The sequence below is a fragment of the Oratosquilla oratoria genome, chromosome 1 (genome assembly GCF_046742065.1).
Source record: "Oratosquilla oratoria isolate Oo_2021 chromosome 1, ASM4674206v1, whole genome shotgun sequence".
Taxonomy (NCBI): domain Eukaryota; kingdom Metazoa; phylum Arthropoda; class Malacostraca; order Stomatopoda; family Squillidae; genus Oratosquilla; species Oratosquilla oratoria.
The window spans coordinates 78,751,135-78,763,159 of NC_134777.1; positions in this window are offsets into that span (position 1 = coordinate 78,751,135).

The following is a 12,025-nucleotide window of genomic DNA, read 5'->3' on the forward strand; positions in this document are numbered from 1 at the left end:
CGATTTATTCTTTACTTCCTTTGATACATTGATGTTCCTCATCTGAATGAAATAGTTTGACTATAATATACATTTTTTTCGATATTGTCTCTTTCCTGTAAGATGAACAAAGATAGTAAAAAAAAAAAAGTCAAAGGAATGTCAATGTGCCAAGTGTTTAACTTTCCCTCAAGTATTCTTCTTCTCCTCCTTACCCCAAACTTTTCACTTCTTTCTCTGCTCCTTGACTTTTTCCCTTTCCCTCCTTCTCCTCTCCTCCCTCCTATTTTCCCCACTTCCTTCCAGTCTTCCTTTCCTTTCCTTTTTTTCCCTTCCTTCCTAGCCCCTCCACTCTGTGCATTTTACGTTCAGTCATTATCTCACCTTCACCTCTCTCTTTCTAATTTTTTCTTTCTATTCCCCCGTCCTTCTTTCGTCCTTCTTCCCTCCCTCCTTCCGTTCTTCCCTCTCTCTTTCATCCTTCCGATTTTAAGACCAGGATATTACCTTCCGTGTCCCGCTCCATTAGTCTCAATTTCCATTTTTCCCTTTAATTTTCCTCTCTCATTTCCTCATCGCCATTTCTCCTTCCTTCTCTTTTGTGTCCTATTTTCTCCTTTCGTATTTACTTGACCTTCCTTCTCCTCCTCCTCATCCACGTCCCATCCTCTTCCTTTCCGCCCATCTCTTTCATTCCCTTTCCAATTCTCTTTTCTTTCTTTTTCGCTTTCTCTCTCCACATTTCCATTATTGAGTCCTGTCTTGTTTTCTGAGGTGACAGAATTCTACCTCACTTCCATTCCCTTTTATTTCTCTCCACTTTCCTCTTTCCCCTCCCCCTTTTCCTCTCTCTCACTTTTCTTCCACCTCTCCCTTCTTCGACTCTCTTTCCACTCATTAACTACAATTATTTCAGTCTTCCTCTCCTCTCCCTTCCTCCGTTTTCTTCCATATCCGTCTTCCCTTTCTTTCCTTTTGTCTCTTCTAACTCGTTTTCTCCTCTGCCTTTCCTTTCTCTCGTTATGCATTTCCTCATCTCCCATCTCATTAGTTTCCCCATTTCTTGCCCCTTCCTTCTCTAATTTCCTTGTCTATGTCTTCATTTTAACTTCTTACATTTATTTTCTTCAACAAATTAGGAGATAACCAACTTGTTTCTTCCCTGTCGATCCCTTTCCTTTCCTTTCCTTTTAATCTGTTTCCTTCCCTTCTTTACCTTTTCTTTCCCTTCTCTTCTTTACCTTTCTTCTTTACCTTCCCTCTCTACTTTACTCCCTCTACTTGCCTTTCTTTTATTTCCTCTTTCCTTGACTTTGACGTTTTGTCCATTTCTTCCTCGTCCATTCCTCTTCCTGTTTGTTTTACATCTCCATCGTCTGTTTCCTTCATTCAGATCAATCTCCTTCCTCTATTCCTTCTTTCAGTCTCTCTTTTCCCTTTTCTCCATTTGTCTTATTCTATTTTCCTTAACCACGTTCTTTATCTCAATTCACTCTTCCCCTTTTGCTTCAATCTTCTACTTATCTCTCACTCTGGAGTTGGGATGAGAATCATCCTATCTCCTTCACTCTGTGATTCGTTCTAACAACCTGTGTAAAATGGAATGCTCGTATCCCCTGAATTTGAACCTCCAGTAAAATATGCAGCTCTTGTCATTAGTTTAGGATAGGTTAGGTTAGGTATTCTAATGAAAAATGATTATCAATAAATGGCGATGTGTTATGTGTTTATAAATAGAACAAATTCTAGTATTTTGAGTTGGGGTCCATTTCCCATATGGGGTCCATTTCCTGCTGCGGAAAATGAATCATGATGTTAATTTACTATGGGGTCCATATTCTGTCACGCCGGCGCGAGATTGACTAAAAGGATAGAAGCGCTGGTAAGATGCAGTCTGTAGCAGCCAACCTTCCAAGAAGTGATCATCTTGAAAGGAACACTAGGTCAGCAGGAACCTAAAGACATTACGGTCCCACAGTGGATGCCGTGTCGAACTTTTGAGCAGGTGGTTGTGAGGTCGATATCCGGGACCTGCTCCGTGCCTCTTGCGTTGGTCCCCAACAGCCTTGGTCAGGCGGGGATGCAACCCCAACATCGGAAAAAAAAAAAAAAAAAAATCAAACTTACCTCTACTCTTTCTATTTTCGCTACCTCATCACACAACGTCCTGAGACTCTGGTGAAATACTCTTCACACCTACTCCTCTTCTTTCAGCTCTCTTTCCCCTGCTTCTCACCTATTCCTCTCCGTTTCACTCTCTTTTCCCTACCTCTTGTCACCTATTTCTCTCTCTTCCAAATCTCTTCCTTCTACCCCTTCACACGCTCTTTCCCCCTACCTCTTCTCATCCATTTCTCTCTCTTCCACTCTCTTCCCTCTACCTCTTCTCACCCATTCCTCTCCCTTCCACTCTCCCCCTACTTCGTTACACTTACTCCTCTCTCTTCCTCTCTCTTCCACTCTCTTTTCCTACCTCTTTACACCTACTCCTCTCTTTTGCACTCTCTTTTCCCAAACTCTTCACACTATTCCTCTCACTTCCACCTACCTAGTTCCCATATGCCCTTATTTCCTCTCCCCTTCTCTCTCTCCTCTCTCTCTTCTCCCTCCTCCTCCTCCTCCTCCTCTGCCCCCATTTCCTTCTTTGCGATCCCGCTCTCTTCCTACTTACCTCCTCCACCATCTTCCCCTCACCTCCTCTCTTCTACTAACCCTCCCTCTTTCTTTTCCTCTTCTAAATCCTTTACTCAAATTACTTTTTTCCTCCTCCACCTTTCCACATTCTCTTTACATGTCTATTTCCGCCTCCGCCCATCTCTCCTTTTCCTGGTCCTCTGCCCTCTCTCTATTTCTATTAGACCGTCCCCATACCTTTCTCCTCCCCTTTCCATTCTGATTCATATTCCTTCAACTTCACTCCCCTGACTTTCATTTCCTTCTCCTTTCTACCCCATCTCTCTTTCTCTGTCAACTCCTTCACTCTCCCTTTCCCTTCCACGTCTCCCGTTCCACCTCAATCCTCCGCTTTCCAAATGATTTCTGTTGTTTCCGAATTGTTTCCTTCTTCCCTCTCCTCCTTCACCATCACCTTCCCATTACCTGAATTTCCTATTAGCCTCTTTCTCTCTCTCTCTCCAAGATTTTCTCTTTTATTATCTTCTTTGAAACTCAATAAGAGAGAGAGGGGGGGAAGAGAGAGAGAGGGGAAAGAGAGAGATGGAGAAAGAGAGAGAGAGAGGGGGGAGGAGGGAAAGAGGGAGAGAGAGAAAAGAAAAGAGAGAGATGGAGAGAGAGAGAGAGAGAGAGAGAGAGACAGAGAGAGAGAGAGAGAGAGAGAGGGAGGGGGGAGGAGGGAAAGAGGGAGAGAAAGAGAAAAGAAAAAAAAGAGAGAGAGAGAGAGAGAGAGAGAGAGAGAGAGAGAGAGAGAGAGAGAGAAGGGGAGACAGAGAGAGAGGGAGAGAGAGAGTGGGGAACAGAAAGAGGGAAAGAAAGAGAGGAAGAGAGATATGGGGGACCAGAAAGAGGGGAGGAACGATAGATAGTAGGAATAAACGACGAAGATGAACGTATGAGGTGGTTGAAGAGGAGGAAGATGATGATGATGAGGAGGAGGGAGATGAGGAGGAGGAGGAGGAAGATGAGGAGGAGGAGGAAGATGAAGAGGAGGAGGAGGGAGTAGAAGAGGAAGGAGTAGGAAGAGGTGAGTGAGAAGGGAGAAAACTCAAGTATGAGATTGAGAAGATGATAAAAGAAATCAACAAATAGCCGTTAGGTCAGAAACGAGAGAGGAAGCGAAGGAAAACAAGTGCAGGACGAAAAGGGGAAGAAAAAAGAGAACGAGAAGAGTTAGAGGCAAAAGAGAGAAGGGAGAACAGAAGAAAGGGGCAAGATGAAAGAATCGAAGGTCGAGGAGGAAGAAGAAGAAGACGGGGAAGAAAAGAAACAAGAGGAAGAAAAACGACTGAAAAGAAGACGAAGGAGAAGATAAAGGCAACGTGGAAGATGGTGATGAAGAGGAAATGTAAATAAAGAAAGACGATAAAAAAAAAAAATCAACAGGACGTAACCTTCAAGGTCTTTTTTCGGAGGATCTATGGTCGCTCAGAGACGTTTTCAAGTTTAGAAAATAACAGACATATGCATACATACGTACATGCATGCATACATACATACATACATAAATTATACATACATACATATACATACATACATACATACATACATACATACATACATACATGCATCTTTGCCTCTGTCCCCCCCCCTCTCTCTCTCTTTCTCTTTCTCTCTTTCTCTCTCTCTCTCCATCCCTCTCTCTCTTTTCCTCTCACCTCTCTCCTTTCCTCCCTCCCTCCCTCCCTCGTTCATACACAGATATATATGTTCGAAAATGTATGTCCACCTAAATGTAACCAAACTCTTACCTATATATTTCCCTTCCCTTTCTTTCTATTCCCCCTTCCTTTTCCCTTCCCCTCCCCCTTCCCCCTTCCCTTCCCTTCCCCTCCCTTCCCTTCCCTTCCCCTTTCTCTACTTTCCCTTCCTTTCCCTTTCCTTCTCTTCCCTTCATTTCACCTCTTTTATTTTATCTTCCCTTTTTCCTTCCCTTTCCCCTTCCCTTCCTTTCCCTTCCCTTCCCTTCCCTTCCCTACCTTTTCCTTTTCCTCCTTTTCCATCCTACCCCCTCCCCTTGCTTCCTTTCTCTACACTTTTCGTCCTTCACCTTACCATTACCTTCGCCTTCCTTACCTTCCCTTTCCTTCCCTGACTTTTCCTTTTCCTCCTTTTCCATTCTATCCCCTCTCCTTGCTTCCCCTCTCTTCCATTTCCTTCCTTCCTTTTCGTTTCTCTTTCCTTCTTTTCCCTTCCCTTTCCTCCTCTCCCCCTCCCCTCCCATTGTTTTGCCTTCCCTTCCCTTCCCTTCTCTTCTCTTCCTTTTCTCTTCCATCCTCTCCCCTCCTCTTCATTTTCCGTTCTTTCCTTTTGTATCCTTTCTTTCCCTCTTCCTTCCCTTGCTTTACTTTACCTTCCCTTGTATTCCCTTCCTTTCTCTTTCCTTTTTTCTTCTCTCCTCTCCTCAGCTTTTCTTGTTTATTTTATAGAACCATCTTTCTATGCCTCTGTTTTTCTCACACATCTTTTGGCCCCTTATCTTATCTCCCCTCCCCTCCAACTCCCCCCTCCCCCCATGTCCTCCCCTAACCTCTCCTTCCCTCTCCTCTCCTCTCCACCCCTCACCTCCCCCCATGTCCTCCCCTACCTTCTCATCCCATGTTCACTCCTCCCCTCTTCTCCGCTTCCCTCCCCCTCCCACCCCCTCTCCTCCCCTCTCTTTTCCTCTCCTCACCTCCTTTGTCCTCCTCTACCGTCTCATCCTATGCTCACTCCTCCCTTTCCCTCCCCTCCCCTCCCCTCCAACTCTCCTCCACTCTCCTCACCTTCCCTCTCCTCTTCTCTCCTCTCCTCTCCCATGCTCTCCTCTCCTCTCCTCCCATGTTCCCCCCTATCTTCTCATCCCCTTTCCATTCCTCACCTCTCCTCCCCTCTCCTCTCCTCTCCTCTCCTCTCCTCACCTCCCTTGTCCTCCCCTACCTTCTCACCCACTGTCTACTCCTCCCCTCCCCTCCCCTTCCCTCCCTGCCCCTCTCCTCCACTCTCTTCACCTTTCCTCTCCTCATCCTCTCCCCTCCCCTCTTCTCTCCTCTTCTCCCCTCTCCTCCCTTTTCCTCCCCTCGCCTCCCCTTTTTTTCTCCTCCCTTCCCCGCATCTAGCCTACCCTCTCCTCCCCTCTTTCCTATCTCTCCTCCACTCCCTTCCCCTCCCCTCCCCTCCACTCTCCTCCCCTCACCTCTCCTCCACTCTCCTCTCCTCCCCTCTCCTCCACTCTCCTCCACCATACCCTCTCCTCCCCTTTCCACTATCCTCCCCTCTTCTCTTATCCCCTTTCTTCCTCTCTTCTCCCCTCTCCTCTCCTCTCCTTTCCTTTTCTCCCTTCTCCTCCCCTCTCTTCTTCTCCTCTCTCCTTTTCTCCCCTTTCTCCTTTTCTCCCCTTTTTCTCTTCTACTCTCTTCTCTTCTCCCCTCTCCTCTCCTTTCTTCTCCTCTTACCTCCCCTCTCTTCCTTTCTCACCCTACTGTTGTCTTCTTTTCTTTCCTCTCTTATCGTCCTAAATCCCCCCTCCCCTCTCTCTCTCTCTCTCTCTCTCTCTCTCTCTCTCTCTCTCTCTCTCTCTCTCTCTCTCTCTCTCTCTCTTTATCTTTTATGCTCTCCACGTATCTCTTCTTTCCTGCCCATCTTTCCATGCTTTCAAAACTTCTCTCGTCTTATTCCTAAATATTCTCCCTTGTCTTCCTCTAGGTTCACCTCCTTTGGTCTCCCTTGGCTCTCCCTGACTCTCCCTGACTCTCCCTGACTCTCTCTAACTCTCCCTTGAGTCTCCTTTGAGTCTTCCTGACACTTCCTGACTCTCTCAGCTCTGCTGGGGCTATTTTTTTAATTAAATTTTTACTTTTGTATCTTCTAATGTGTTCCAACGGAGTCTCGTATCAATTCTCTCCTCTTTCCCACCTGATTGCTCACCATTTCCCTCCTCCATTACCTCCTCCTCCTCCTCCTTCTTCTTCTCCTCCTCCTACTCGTCCTTCTCCTCTTCCTCTTCTTCCTCCTTTTTCTCCTATTCCTCCTCCTCCTCCTCCTCCTCCTCCTTTGTCTCCTCTTCTTCCTCCTACCCCTCTACACCCAACAACTTTTCCTCCTGCTTTTCCTCCATTACCTCACCATCTTCCTCCTCCTCCTCTTCCTCCACCTCCTCCTCCTCCTACCTTACTACACCCAACAAGTATTCCTCCTCCTCTTCCTCCTCCTCCTCTCGCTCCTGTTCTTTCTTCTCCACCTCCTCCTCCTCTTGCTCCTCCTCTTTCTCTTCCTCCTTCACTTCCTTCTACTCCTACTCTTCCTCCTGTTCCCTTCCTCTTCCGTCGCCTCCTTCTCTTCCTCCCTTCTCCTCTTCCTCCTCCTCCGTCTTTTCTTTTCGTCCACCTTTTTCATTTTCATTTCCCACATCTCACACTCTGCCACCCCGCTCTCTCTCTCTCTCTCTCTCTCTCTCTCTCTCTCTCTCTCTCTCTCTCTCTCTCTCTCTCTCTCTCTCTCTCCCTCTCTCTCTCCCCCCCTCTCTCTCTCCCCCTCTCTCTCCCTCTCCGTCTCTCTCTCTACCTCTCTCTCTCTCTCCCTCTCTCTCTCTCTCTCTCTCTCTCTCTCTCTCTCTCTCTCTCTCTCTCTCTCTCTCTCTCTCTCTCTCTTTCTCTCTCTATATTTGCCTGCCTCCCTCTCGCTCTCTCTGCCTGCCTCCCTCTCGCTCTCGCTCTCTCACTCTCTCTCTCTGTCTCTCTCTTTCTCTCTCTCTCTCTCTCTCTCTCTCTCTCTCTCTCTCTCTCTCTCTCTCTCTCTCTCTCTCTCTCTCTCTCTCTCTCTCTCTCACTCTGCCTCTCTGTCACTCTATTTTTAGACTTTTGTTTATTTTTGTTTCTTTTCTTATTCTTATTCTTCTCATCCATCTCAGCCTCTCCATCTTTTAGCTCTCGTTTCATTTTAGTAACCTGTTATTTTACATATTCTCTCTTTTCTCCTCCTTTCCTTCTAATTTTTTCTCTTTTCTTTTCTTCTCTTTACATGTGTGTTTATTTCTGTTTATTCCTTATTATCCTCACCCATACTCTCCTTTCGGCCAGCCTCCCATCCTTTCTCCTCCCCTTTCCCTTCCATCGCCTTCTCTTTTCTTCCCTTCCCATTCCCTCCCCTCCCTTTACCTCCCTTCCCTTCCCTTACCTTTCCTTCCCTTTCCTTCCGTCCCCTTCTTTTCTCTTTCACTCTCTTCACTTCCTTTCTTTTTCCTTCATTCCCCTCTCTTCCCTTCCCTTCCCTTCCCTTTTCTCATTCCTCTACCTCGTTCTCATTTCCCATTTACCTGTTACCCTTCCCATTCTCCTCACTTTCACTCCCACGCCTGTCTCCTTTCAACCTCTCCTTCACTCCCTCCCTCTTCTCCAACACCCTCCTCACACCTCCCTCACTCCCTCCTTCCCACACATTTCATCTTTCCTTCCTCCACCACTCCCCTCACCGTCATCACCATTCTCTTTAGCTCCTCCTCCTCCTCCTCCTCCTCCTCCTCAAATCTTCCTCAATCCCCTCTCAATCGCACCCCTCTGCTCCCACTCCCCCACTTCGCCCAACACACGAAATTGGTATACAAGACGTGAAATGGATTCAAAAGCACGATTTGCCTTTCCCTTGAAAGTGCCCAAGCCGAGTGCTCGATTTACATTTTTCTTATTTGCCCTCATGGGATTTTATTCAGCTCAAGATGTTAAAGGGAATTGACATCAAAAAAGATTCGTTATCCTTTGTAATCATTAGTAATCCTTCCCAGTTTCTAGATTGCTTATTATGTGATCTTAGGAAGCCTCCCCCCACAAAAAGAAAAAGAAAGAAAAAAGTAAATAATAATAATAATAATGATAATGATAATAATAATAATAGTAATAAAGATAATAATACTAATAATAATAATAATAATAATAATAATAATAATAATAACAACGATAATACATACATACATATACCAAGGCTTTTTTCCCCCTTACAAGGGAAGTAGCCAAAAAGGACAAGGCACAAAAACATTCCCACCCATTTCATCCCCGAAAATACTCCACACCCCTCCACCCTCCCTCCCATCTTAGCACCTCCTAGATGACGGGTCATCCCTGCACCCTGTCCACTGCCCTGGGTCAGAAGCAGTGTCGCAGGACACAGCACATCCACAGCAAGGCCGCGTCATTAAATCGGCGACCCCCCTCTCTCCGTCCCCCCATATAAAGGAGAGGACGGGGAGAAATCCCTTCGGGCTGCGTCAAAAATTTTTGCTCACACACACTAACTCACCCCCATTCCCCCGTCCAATCCACCTCATGCATCACAACATTTTCCATATACAACCATTCTCCATTTACCCCTGTCTTCTGTCCTCTCCCGTCCTTCCTCAACCGACATTCCCCTCTTCCCCAAAGCCCCCTTCACCCCATCCATCCATCTCATCCTAGGACGTCCCCTCATGTTCACTCCCTCCACATCTGCCTTCCATACCTCCTTTACTAGTCTTTCTTCACTCATTCTTTCCATGTGTCCAAACCATCCTAATACTCTTTCATCCACCCTATCTCCCAGCTCCCTTTCCACCCCTGTTCTCCTCCTCACCTCCTCATTTCTCACTCTATCTAGCCTAGTAACCCCCATCATACTTCTCAGACACTTCATCTCAAACACATTCAAGTTCCTTCTCTCTTCCTCTCTCATGTTCCATGTTTCTGCTCCATACAGTGCTGTTGGCACAATCACTCCTTCATACAGTCTCCTCTTAGCATCCATTCCCAGATTCCTATTCCTCATTACACTTTTTAAACCACCAAGGCATTTACTCGCTTCTCTCAATCTACATTCTACCTCCACCTTCACTCCACCCTTTCCTGCCACATTTGCACTCAAATATCTAAAACTATCCACTTCCTCCAGTTGCTCTCCCTTAATGCTCACTTCCAGATTACTGCCACTTTCACTCCTTGTACATCTCATCACCTTACTTTTACCCACATTTATCTTTAGCTTTCTTCTATCACACACTCTCCCAAACTCTGTCACCAGCTTCCTCAATCCCTCCTCCGATCCTGCCACAAGCGCAGTGTCGTCCGCAAACAACAGCTGGCTCACCTCCCACTTTTCTCCATTTTCCTTAACCATCTCCAATCCCTGACCCACTACCCTTGCATTCACCTCTCGCACCACCCCATCCATGTATAAGTTGAACAGCCAGGGTGACATAACGCATCCTTGACGAAGTCCCACCTTTACCTCAAACCACTCACTCTCTCCATTTCTAATCCTGACACAAGCTCTACTACTCTCATAAAAACTCTTGACAGCTCCCAGAAGCTTTCCTCCTATCCCGTATATCCGCATAACCTCCCACAATGCCTTTCTGTCTACCCTGTCGTAAGCCTTTTCCAGATCCATAAAGGCCCAGAAAACATCCTTCCCCTTACCTATAGCTTTCTCACATATCTGTCTTACCACAAAAATCTGATCTACACAACCTCTACCTATCCTAAACCCACACTGTTCCTCACCAATTACTCCTTCTGTTCCTCTCCTAATCCTCTCAATCAAGATCCTCCCATAAGCCTTCCCAACTACACTTAACAAGCTAATCCCTCTGAAACTACTACATTCACACTTGTCCCCCTTTCCCTTGTAAAGTGGAACTATACACGCACTCCTCCAGTCCTCTGGCACTCTACCTTCTCTCCAGCAAACATTAAATAACCTCACCAACCAGTCCACCATCACTATACCTCCTTTAATAATAATAATTATAAAAAAACAAGAAACTTGAAGTAATATTTCTTCTTATAATTATCCCTTTTATGATGTCAACTTTTTCACATCACGAGAGTGTGACATCATTTCTCTGGTATCGTAAATATGTGACACCATAAGAACAAGATAATGTTTTCATAACCAATATACAGCAGCCTGAAATCACCGTAGTTCACAAATTAGATAAATAAATAAACAGAAGAAAATCATAGTAATAATGATAATAATAACAATAGATAAAATTAAAATGATATCCAATATATAGCAACTTGAAGTCCCCGTAGATCACTAAATACATAAATATATGTATAAATTAATAAATAGATAAATAAGATAAAAGCCCTTTATCTATATAAGGTCACGGGTCGGTGTTGACTTTTGAGTGTAACACAGTATCCTTTGTCAAGGCTGAAGGTCACCCAAGGCTTGCCATTATACAAACCGCGAGTCCTTTGTTATGCTAATACGTCTGTCAAAAGGTCTTTGTAATCGACTCTTGCATCATCTTCAGGTCAGGTGTCAGGTCAAGTAGGCCGAAGTATTTCTCAAACTTCCTACCTTTGTAGATCCCTTACATCGACTTGTATATTCAGGGGACCCCATGATACGGGATTAGATAGGATGCGTCACTTTCAGATTCATTTGTAAGTGTTTAGAAAAGGGTTTCTTTTCATAGGAATTTGGGTTTATCATCAGATTGTTTTTATTGTATTAACATGACAAAAATAAAAGAAATGGAATCCGTGTATTTCTACGAAATGGAAAATAAAGCAAACTTCACATGTTGCATTCCCCGTCTTGCGGGCCCATTGGTAGGTTTCCGCGGACCCTTGGTTAAGAAATACTGCTTAACCCATTAAACTCCGATGACAAGATTCTTGTCATTTGGTCAAATAAAACAAAAAATCATTAAACACCAAAATGTTTGATCAAACACCAGAAAAATATGACGCCAGTCCTCGCTTCGCGCGAAGCGAGGACTGACGTCATATTTTTCTGGTGTTTGATCAAACATTTTGGTGTTTAATGATTTTTTGTTTTATTTGACCAAATGACAAGAATCTTGTCATCGGAGTTTAATGGGTTAATAGGGCTCCGGGAAAAACACCCTTCTCAAGAACAGCTGGGACGTTAGCGACGCAACGTATACATAATAGAAATAAATAGATAAATAAATAAATGAATAACTAAAGAATTAACCAAATGAATGCATAACTACAACCACCACAACATCCACCAAGACCACCACACCAACAACAGCTACCACAGCTACAACAGACATCATCACGATCATCACCACCTTCACTACCTCCACATTCTATGCCTTTTCCTTTTTTCAGAATTTCCTTCACCACTTTCTCCATCTCCTACATTTCCTCATCTTCCTGCTTCTCCTACTCCTCCTCCTCCTTCTCCTCTTCCTCCTCTTTTTTCTCTATTTTCTCCTTCACCACTGCTCCATTTCTTCCTCCTCCTTCCTCTACTCCTTCTCCTCCTCTTCATTTTTCTTCTCTTGGTTCTGCTCCTTTTCCTCCTTGTCTTCCTCTTCCTCCTTGTCCTCCTCCTCCAACTCCTTTTAACTCTGCTCCTTTTCCCCTCTTCTTCTTGCTCCTTC